Consider the following 11,445-nt stretch of genomic DNA (forward strand, 5'->3'; position numbering starts at 1 on the left):
TGTTGTCCCAAGAGGATGTGATGCTAGAATTGTTGTGTATCTTACAGCAAATATAAACTTTAGCGCATATGACACAATCTTAATTAGTGTAAAACTCCAAATGGAGTAATAACAGTAAAACCACACTTAATAAAACTGGTTATATAACAATACAATTTCATCCTTTGATATGGAGGTGATCAAAATCAGCATAAACCATATCTAAATATATATTCATTGGCAAGTCTTATCCGTGTGCTCTGGAAAAGAAAATTAGAAAAATTGCATATGATTAAAGTTATGAAATTTTTAGGATAAAGACAGGATTGCTCAAGTGTTCATTTTATACAGAAGCCCCCTATCGAATAATATGCCCAATGGTGTACGGATGATCGATATTTCTGAATCACTATATTTCCAACTTGATATTTATGTAAGTCGACATTTCCAACTCAATATTCTGATCTCAGCACCTTACCATTATACTTTATTTGATTTGCTAAATAGTTGTTCGTTTCTTTCTTGTTCATTTATCAGGAGAGGTCTGCTCTATAGCTGTGTGTTTTACCTTGGTTTGTTTATGAAGTGCTATAGATCTTGCATTCTCTGTGAGCTTTTTAGCTTGAGGGAACACTCTAAATGTGCCAGTTCACGAAGTTCCCTCTTCAGTACCGGATGTATCCTGTCTTCTAGAAATAAATCAACCACCCAATGCTCCTCCCTCCCAGGACCTGCTTATTGGCAGCCCAGGTCCGCCCCTTTCCACCCTGAAAATGACCAGAGATGTACTCACCTTTTATGATGAGAAGCGGAAAAAATCTCCGTCAGGTTGGCTGAGGGCATTAGGGATGGGCTGTCTCCAGGAGGGAAAAGGTTTTTCCCAGCCGAGCAACTAATAGTGTTTGCAAATGTGGCTCCTTTCCACCAGCGAGAAAAGAGGCCCGCAAGAAGTGTCACAGAACACACCAAGAGGAACGCCTGGAAATATGTGCCTGGTGCAGCTTTCCAGGTATGCTGCTCTGAATGTTGGTGAATAGGAAAAACTCTTAATGTACGTTCAGGGGGAGGTGTAAATCACTGCATATTTTTATTATCTTATTTTTTGGACTGCCACATGTGATGGACTGTTCCCTTTACAAGTTATTCAAGTTTGAGGTAATTATGAAATATTCTCCACTTTCAGAATTTTCAAAACAACATGCCCCTGGACCATCCAGTGACCCATATTGATGCCTGCTTGTGCCGCCAAGAAAAACAAACATTAGTGAAGAAGTAACAAATGAGGGGGAAGCAGGACAGGTAGGATTTAGAAAGGAAGCCGCCACTTGATTACTGCAGGACGATCTGGAGCGGGCGCTCAGTGGGCGAAGATTACTTGAGACCAAACTATCCATTCACCAATCAGAACAGAGTATGCCATGAGCTAAGGGGTAGACCTTAATTGTAACAAGAGATGATGAGTTTACATATAGAAAAATAGGTCAGTAGGTTGAGTGAGGCCTCTGTATATTCTCATCACAGAGTTCACTCGAGTCAGGGTTATATTCAGAGTTTCAGCATTTCCAATATGAAAATGTTAATGTTAACAAACCCTAAAGCCTCCCCTTTTATCCAAGCACTCTTTTTTATTTATTATAGAGCTGTTATTACACCAGAGTATGGTGCTAAATGTAACTCCTCTGCTTTACCTCTGTGCTGGTTCTGCTCTAAATCTAATGGCTCCTTAGTTCATATGTTATGTCACTGTTGTCATGCTCAAGACTTTTGCACTCTAGTTTGGTCTAAATGTTTACAAATATTTCAATGTAATATTCCGTTTAAACTACAGAATATTTTCTTGGTTCTTTATCATATAATGTTGATCATATGTCACCTAGACCTCTACTATTTGATCTTCTCATTGCAGATGATGTTAAAGTAATAGTTTCTTGTTGGAAATATTTTCCTAAATTATCTGTGCTTACATAGTGGCATTTTGTATGTGATGAACATAGAATTCACTCTGCACCTTCTTCTACTTTAAAGCAGGAAGATAAATCTAATTTATACTCGTTACCTTTCACTACTTTTCCCTCATTGCATTACTCACTCTTTCAATCTATTTTCCTACCACTTTCCCTACATCCTTTCTCTTCTCCACCTTTCTGTCTATCATCTCTTTCAATCTTTTCTTTGGTTGCTCATTTTAAGTAAAACAAAAAACAACAAAATTTTTCATATTTGCAATCCTCTTACGATGTATATGACTATGTGATTGTCATTTTGCATTGTGATTGCTGTATGAACTTGCAATAAAAAATCATTTAACAAAAAAAATAAAAGTTGCCTGAACATTCAAAGGTTACATAAAAGCCAGGACACCAGGTACACATGCAGTTGGGTACACATTGCAGGGGTATGTGCCTGGATTCTATGAAGTAAAAAATCCTATTCCAAAATGAATCAGTCCCATAGAGGTGGGCAGACCATTTGCTTTATTCTAGGGTCTCTAAAAATACTTTATATAGCACTTTTTAACATGCAAATGATTGTTTTTCCTTTCTATAGTTTCTTTCTACAGCTTTACATCCTCCGATTGCAAACTTTCTCAAATAGTCTCTTCCAACTATGGGGCCCATTATGATGTCAACGGATTGCCCCCGCCAGCCTGGTGGTAGCCACCGCCAGCCTGGCGGGGGCAATCCGCCCGACATCCACACTCGTTTCCCCCCCCCCGCCATATTAGTAAAGACCGTCCACCGCTTTTCCACCCTGGTCGCCTTGCGCCCGGGGCGGAAAGGAATAATATGGTGGCGGTGTCTACCAGACACCGCCAGCCATATTTTGATGGGCGTCTTTAGGTGCCTTTCTGCGGCAGCATGCGGTCTTCATTCTGGGGGCCCCCTGCGTGCCCCCAGAGTGAAGGAGAGGTGGGGGTGCACACGGGGGGTACCCTTCATTTGCATTAACAAAGCGGCAGGCACCGCATGGTGCCTGCCGCTTTGTTTATGCAAATGCATCAATGCATTTTTAGCATTGTGGCGGGCGGTGCAGAGAGCACCGCCCGCCACAATGCTAAAAATGCAGGATATGCCCGCCACTGTGGCGGGCACATCCTAATACCCCCCATGAGACCCCCGCCCTTATGGCGGGCGGTCCCGAATTCCGACAGGAAGGGGGGCGGACTTTGTCCGCCCGTCATCCAAATGAGCCCCTATATTTGAAAACCCATCATGGAAATCTGACCTTGACATAAAACGTTCAGTTATTACTTTTTCTTTCTTTGTTTCTCTTTCTTGTTTCCTTCCTTTCTTTCTTTCTTTCTTCCTTTTGAATGACTCACCCCTTGTCTCCATCTTCCACATGCCTCATCACAGACTTAAGCTTACTGCAAGTCGTATGATTTTCTCCCATAATCTTCTCTCTTGTATTTCTTCAAATTGCCTACTCTTCATTTAATAGGCAACTCCCCCTTCTTTGAAACTACAACCATACAACCTATCAATACATAATCTCTTCTAGCCTTTATATTCATCCCCCCAGCCATTTGTAAAACCTCAGATAGCCTGATTTCCTTGGGAGCACAATAGCCCAATAACCTACAGTAACCATTGGAAGAACCACTAATCCTGGGTTCCACAAGAGGGTGCACCTCACTGTAAAGCACTTAAACGCCTCATGAGGGTAGTAATCACTATAAAAATTAAAAGTTCCCATTAATACTCTTAGCTCATATTGTGGCCCATTAATGCTTTTTTCAAATTGTGGGTATTATGCCAGCTAGTGGCATGGCAAGAGACTGTCACCCATTACTCCATAAATAATTGCACTGACAATATAATTCTCATGAATGTGTGTAATAATATGGACTAAAGTCCTGGTGCTGTGGGTAATGAGATGTCATCCTTCACATAAAAAAATTTCTGGCTCATCCCATACTTTTGCTGCAGTACTCTAGATATCTAGATACTGCTCCGCCTGTTTTTGTTTGTTCCTCATTAGCTGCTAATGCTCAAACACATCCTTAGCAGGGGATTTCATTACAAGACAAGGAGGCTACATTATGCATTAATCCTTTAATGCCACTCACAACACAGCCGCTTACATCACAAAGGTAAAACAAAGAATTAGATGACATCACGTCAACAATATAAGGCATGAGCAGGAGTAGAGCTGCCTCTTTTAAATGCGGCTCACAACAGATAAGTAGTCTCTCTCATCTTATCTCTAGTTAATGCCTATTTATTAATGCTTACTCTGATTTTATACTCATTGTATTTTCTTAAATGCTTTAAGATTTGGCTTTGATAATCTTACATTGATAAACTTAAACTGTTTTTCATCTTAGCTCCTTACCCTAAACCCCGACCTCCAATCTATGGTCGTCGACCCCTGATCCCCTTCCCTTACCGCTAGGTCTGCGATAACCTTTCTAGGGACTTTGGGACTGCGCCGCGCTCTTTCTCACGTCGTTTTCCCTCACATTTCCGATGTCCGGATGTCACTATGTCGTCTTCTCTCCATGTCTGCATGGTTTTTTTTGCCATTATTTTTAAGCGTTTTTCCCCTTTTGGCAATAACCTCGTTACAGCGCTCTTCATTAAGCGCGAGCCTCTGCGCAAGCTCCAGCGTGACTCCTTGAACAATACTGATAGAGAGGAATGAACCTTGGCAACGACGACGCGACGTCATATGCCTCCTATGGTTTATTCCTCATTAGCCATGTAATGCTGCTCGAGCGCATCGGTTAAATCTCATGATTTTACCGTGTGCGCTATCAATCAGCTGTTTCTCGCGTCTGTGCATTCCTGTCTCCTTTTCAAATCCGTCTCAGTCCTATTTCACAATATATCGCCCCATTATAAATTTCTACTGAGCTCGAATAGATTCCTTCACCTGTAGCCTCATTTTAACCCTTAACCTTATAAAAAATATTTTTTTAAAAAGGGTGATTTATAACCTTACTTTACTTATACATAAATTAGTATTACCTTTAAGCTTTACCCTTATTGTAATAATTATTTAATTGAATTCATAATAAAAGAAATAACTCTCTTTACACCTCAGCTTATATAATTTTACTTACCTGCCATGTCTGATTTAGAATCAGATGACGCTGTGGCAAGCTCGCCCAATCATAACAGCGATGCTTTCAAGTCTTTCCTTCAAAGGGAAATGAGGTCCTGCATGTTAGATACATTGCGTGAGGTCATGTCTAATAAAAGGTCCCTTTTACTTGATGACAACACTTCCGATCCGAAAGTTGAACACTCTAAGGCTAATAAAAAAACTAAACATTGCCTAAGCACTGATGGAGGTCGCGCTACCTCAAATGAGATGGGAGGTCCAAGCACCTCAAAAGACATGGGAGGCCAAAGCGCCCCAAAAGGTAAGGTTGCCCCTCGCGGCACGCATGGTTTGGGTGTCCCTAGCGACACGAATTTGGTGGGCGCCTTCAGCGGCGCAACTATTGTCAGTGCTGGTGTCGCTCCCAGCTCTGAGGAAGACGAGTTCTTCGACGATCCTGACGACGAATTCGTCCTGGATCTTGATGACCAAGACACTGATGACTGGGACCTTAACACTTTCTCAGAGGCGGATTCCTCCCCCTCGTCGAAGGACACGATCCTCGACCCTCTTGGTGAGGAAATGTTCTCCCCAAAAAACATCTCCCACCCTAACAGTAAAAAGTGGTATCCACAAAATCACGTGGCTAAATTCGTGACCAAGTGGCTGAGGAACTCTCTAGAAAGAGAATCGCGTAACACCATGAGGTCCGAGTGTCCTCGTCCATTCATAGAGGATAAAGTCTGTCAGACACCTAACTTAGACCCCGACCTGATTAAGTTCTTATTTAAGTTAGGCAAGGATCCAAGAAAAGGCCTGGAAAGGGCTCTTAAAGCCTGCCAAGATCGTCTTCTTGACCTACTAGGCCCCCTTACTAGGATCCTCGACCTTGCTGAGGTATCACATATTTCTAACACACCCTTGGATATAAACCTAATAAGGGGTTGGAGCCAGAGAGCCATAGTACTCCTTGGGAATGCTAATTCCTTGCTCAATATTGAAAAGAGGAAATCTGTGCTTAATAGAATCAACCCGAAACTCGGGGATCTTACAGAAAAAGAGCCATCGTGTAAGCCCAATGGCTTCCTCTTCGTAGAGGATATGATTAAAACTCTTGGCAAATACGTCGCAACATTTACAGCTTTGACAAAGCCCAAAACAATATGAAACGTGTTTTTGGTCAGGCCGGTAGAAGGGGCCGTTCTTCCGGCCGAGGGAATTTCTGGCCCTTCACTTTCGGAAGAGTAAGAGGTTCATCCGGTAGAGGCTTCTACCCCTCCAACACCAGGCAGTACTTCCCACAGAGAGGAAGAGGTTCACGCGGAAGAGGCTTCCCCGCTCGTGGTGCTTCCAACAACCCACCCAAAGTAAGTGCTTCTCTTTCTTCTTCCCCTCCAAAGGTCAGGGGCAGGCTCAAACATTTCATTCACGTCTGGGAATCTTTGACACAAGACCCGTGGGTTCTCGAAACAGTTCAGGGTTTCAAAATAGATTTCACAGAGATTCCTTTCCAATCTGCCACTCCCAATCCTCTGGTCCTTTCTTCAGAACATCTAGAGATCGTCAAAGAAGAGGTTTCTTCTATGTTGAAGAAGGGCACAATAATAGAGGTTCCTTGGTCTCAAAAGAATTTTGTAAGCACACTTTTCCTAGTCGAAAAGAAGGACAAGGGTTGGCGTCCAGTAATAAACCTTCGGGAGGTAATCAAATACCTCGTCTATCGTCATTTCAAGATGGAAGGCATCCATCTGCTCAGGGACCTTCTACTCAAAGGAGATTGGCTGGTCAAATTGGACTTAAAAGATGCCTATTTTACCATACCCATGGCAATAGAACATCAACCTTTTCTCCAATTTATTTGGGACAATCGCCTTTTTCAATTTCAGGCCCTCCCTTTCGGTCTTTCATCCGCCCCTTGGTGTTTCAACAAGATCATGAGAATGATAGTCTCCGTCCTAAGAGCCAGAGGTATTCGTCTCATCATCTATTTAGACGATATCTTGATAATGTCCCAATCTCACTCACAGATTCTAGAAGATCTGCAAACCTCCATGAACCTCATAGAGAACCTTGGGTTCATTATAAACAGGGAAAAATCCATCCTTTTACCCTCCAAATCTCTGGAGTTCCTAGGCTTCACTGTGGACACATCCAGGTGTCTCCTCTTACTCCCCAAAAGAAGATTGCCAAAATTCGGAAGGAGATCAGATTTGTCCTCAAACATTAGTCTCTCTCCGTCAGGGAGTTGGCCAGACTTCTTGGCCTTCTTTCTTCCTCGATCCAAGCTATCTTCCCTGGTCCCCTGAACTACCGTGCTCTTCAGAGAGTGAAAGCCAAAGCTCTCAGATCCGGACTTTGGTACGGAGACCAGGTTTCTCTGGACGAAGAACCCAGACTAGAACTTTCTTGGTGGCTGGACAATTTGGACGCCTGGAATGGAAGAGCTATCTTCGGTTCAACTCCAGACTTCGTTCTAGAGTCAGACGCCAGCCTTCATGGTTAGGGGGCTCGTCTCCTCGACCAGGACACTGGTGGTATATGGACCCCTTCGGAGTCTTCCCACCATATAAATTTCTTAGAAATGACGGCCGGGCTCTATGCATTGATGAGCTTCAGACAATCTCTTCAGGGCAGATCCGTTCTCCAGAAGATGGACAACGTTTCCGCAGTCTCGTATATCAACCGTCTCGGCGGTACGAGATCTGCCGACCTATCAGATCTGGCCAAGAAACTCTGGATGTTCTGTTTGGAACACAAGATCTCCCTGAGGGCAGAGTACCTCCTCGGGAAATCCAATCTCTCAGCGGATTGGAACTTGAGATTCCTAGTAGATTTCAGCAATTGGAAACTCAATCCCACCGTTTTCAATTCTCTAGCTCACTATTGGGGTCCTTTCGATGTGGACCTTTTTGCAAGCCGTTTGACTTTCCAACTTCCACAGTATTTCAGCTGGATGCCAGACCCGGGTGCTCTCGCTGTCAATGCTTTCCTCCAACCTTGGGCTCCTCTCCGCCCCTACGCCTTTCCCCCCTTTGCTATGATCCAAAGGGTTCTGCAGAAAGTGAGACAGGAACAGTGCTCTCTGGTCCTGATAACCCCTTTCTGGCCGTCTCAAGCATGGTTCCCCACAGCTCTGGAACTTTCTTGCGACGTTCCCTTCCTGATTCCGGCTTCTCAAGGACTCTTGGAAAGGGACTTGGATCCCGTGGAGGCTCCTATCGTTAATATAGTCAATTTCCTAGTGGAACTTTTCGACAGTGGTCTCTCCTATAGATCTATTAACTGTTATAGGTCTGCCATTTCCGCAGGACACTCTATTGTCAACGGTAAGCCGGTAGGTAAGAATGTTATTATTTGTAGAGTCCTTAAAACTATCAGACTTAAAAGGCCCCCTAGATGTAGAGGTAGATGTAGAGTCCATTTATAACGCGCTAGCAATCGCTCCAAGGAGCATCTCGGCGCCAATATGAGGACAACCAGATGAAAAAGTTGCCTTACTGCTAAGGAGACCATAACCGGGATCACACTAGCGCTCTGGCCATTGGGTCTGGAAGATTGTAAATCCAGGTTTTCAATTGCTTGCGGAACTCAGACTCCTTGTCCAGTGCTCTTAATAGAGGGGGTAGGGCATTCCATGCTTTGGCACCCAACACCGCTAGGGATTTGCCCCCGCGGGTTTTGAGTCTGAATCTAGGGATGGTCAAAAGATTGGCATTGGAGGATCTTAGTGCGCGATTTGGACAGTATTTTACAAATTTATTTCTTAGGTAAGTGGGGCCTGAATTATGCACAGCGCGAAAAGTGATAGTTAAAACTTTGTGGAGGACCCTTTTAGTTATAGGCAGCCAGTGTAGTGCATTGAGGGCTTTGGTTGCTGAGGATCTTCTTGGCCATTTCAGAACCAGCCTTGCAGCTGCATGCTGCACCATCTGGAGTTTATGAGTAACCATCTTATTGGTGCCAGCGTACAGGCTATTGCAATAGTCAATGCGGGAGGTGACTAGTGCAATCGTAACAGTTTTCCTTGCTTCGAGGGGCAGCAAGTCGAAGAACTTTCTAAGCATTTTTATTACCCCGAAACAAGTGCCTGCCACTTTTGACGCTTGATGTTTGAAGGATAGATCGGCGTCAAACTGTACCCCAAGGTTGCGGGCCGAGGAGGTAGTGTGGGGTGGAATTTCTGCCTTCTCAGGCCACCACAGTCTGGGGATGAAATCATTATTTGAGCCTATGGGCATGATCTCGGTCTTTCCTGTGTTACATTTTAGGTGGTTTTTCCGCATCCACTCAAAGGTGGCCGTTAAGCAGCACTTAAGCTTTTCCTCCCAGGCCTGGTTGTCTTTGTCCATGACCAGGATTAGTTGGGTATCGTCCGCATATGCTATTACATCTATGCCGTAGGACGATATCAGCTGAATCAGGGGTGCGGTGTAAACATTAAACAATGTCGGACTCAGACTGGAGCCCTGAGGTACTCCCGTTGACAGTGGCTTCTCGCTGGAACGGAATTCCCCCAGAGTCACCACTTGTCTCCTGTCACTAAGAAAGTTTTTTATCCACTCTAAGGCAATACCTTTAATGCCAGATGTTATTAGCCGGTCTATTAAGATGGCATGTGAGACCGTGTCGAAGGCCGCCGACAGATCTAATAGTATCAGGACGGCCTTCTTGCCTTGGTCTAGAGCTGAGCGGATAGTTTCCGTAGTGAACAGGAGAGCCGATTCGGTGGAATGCTGAGTTCTGAAGCCAGCCTGATTGGGGTGCCATACTTCATTATTTTCCAAGAAAAGTGTCAGCTGTTTGTTAACTGTGGACTCAGTGATTTTACACAGAGCTGGAAGTAATGAAATCGGACGTAGATTGGATAGTGTGGAGGGGTCAGGAAGTTGTTTTTTTTGTAGGGGTTTTACAGCTGCCAGTTTCCACTCGGGGGGGACATAGGCGGTGGACAGAGAGTTGTTAACGATAACATTTATGTCCGGGTTGACAATATCCGCAATAAGATGTAGGAGTGCTATAGGACATGGATCAAATGGTGATCCTGATTTAGTTGCCATGATGGCCCTAGGGCTAAATATCATTCTGTTTGGGATGTTAAACTATTGCTTGATCTTTTTTGCTCCTGGCCTGATAACTCCCTTCTTAACAGAAAATGTCTTTCAATTAAACTTGCCTCTCTCTTATGTCTGGTTTCTTGTCGCAGGGTATCCGACGTTAAGGCCCTAGATATCTCTTATAGGAGTTATGACATGTTTGGTGTTAAATTTGAAATTTATAGACGAACTAAAACTATGTCTGATTTCATTTTCTACCCTCGTTTTGATCTCTGCAAAAAGCTTTGTGTAGTTGATTGCATTAAGGAATATGACTCAAGAATGAAAGACCTTCGTCCTCCTGGTGCAAATCAACTTCTGGTTTCCTATGTCACACCCTTTAAACCCATCTCCTCATGCTCTATTGCTAGGTGGGTTAAGTTGGCTATGAACTTTGCTGGTATTGATCTCTCTAAATTTCAAGCTCATTCTCTAAGAAGTGCTATGGCCAGCAAATCTTTCTGGTCTGGTGGTAAGTTGGATGTTATCCTTAAGTGTGCAGATTGGTCTAATGCTTCTACCTTTGCGCATCACTACTGCAAACCAATTGAACATGTCTCTGATGCTGTTATTCATGGCTACCAACATGCATAATGTAGCCTCCTTGTCTTGTAATGAAATTGCGATTCTCCTATTAACATGACCAGAGAATCTGGATTTCATTAAAGACACGGAGGCTAACATTATCCCTCCCGTCCCTCCCTTGGACGGAGTATATATTTTGGGTTATATTCTTGATGTGTACTCATTTATCAATTTTAAGTATGCTTACATCGATCGTTACTGACTTTCTTCTGATTTTCATCAGACACTTGACATTCTTCATTTTATTTTCAGATAATTTGAATTAATGGATCTCCAGCATCCTTCCTTCACTTCCTTCCATGGATTTCAACCCGGATTTCAACCCCTTCACCGTCCTTGTACCAAGTTGCTATCCTGACTTCTCATCGTTCCTTTGCATTTAAAAGAGGCAGCTCTACTCCTGCTCATGCCTTATATTGTTGATGTGATGTCATCTAATTCTTTGTTTTACCTTTGTGATGTAAGCGGCTGTGTTGTGAGTGGCATTAAAGGATTAATGCATAATGTTAGCCTCCGTGTCTTTAATGAAATCCAGATTCTCTGGTCATGTTAATAGGAGAATCGCAATTCTCAGTCCCATTTACCCAGCTTTGGCAAGTAGCATATTTGATGTTACTGAGGCATGGTCTTTTTTCCCACTAACCCTGGGAGAGGGCCTGTTAACTCCATGCTGGAAAAAACATTAAACCCACAATAATTGGGGACCATCACTTTCACTTGCTTGTCATACAAGGCGGCGATT

At 43.5% G+C, this 11,445-nt stretch overlaps 1 long non-coding RNA gene across 1 annotated transcript; it reads left to right on the forward strand.

The window, feature by feature from the left end:
- The first annotated feature begins 763 nt into the window (after nt 1–763).
- On the forward strand, nt 764–11,207 carry LOC144767568 (uncharacterized). The gene is made up of 3 exons (XR_013598262.1): nt 764–988; nt 1,163–1,278; nt 10,956–11,207. It is a non-coding gene; the product is annotated as an uncharacterized LOC144767568 (long non-coding RNA).
- Nucleotides 11,208–11,445: the final 238 nt, after the last annotated feature.

This window comes from Lissotriton helveticus, chromosome 7 (assembly GCF_964261635.1).
Source record: "Lissotriton helveticus chromosome 7, aLisHel1.1, whole genome shotgun sequence".
NCBI lineage: Eukaryota > Metazoa > Chordata > Amphibia > Caudata > Salamandridae > Lissotriton > Lissotriton helveticus.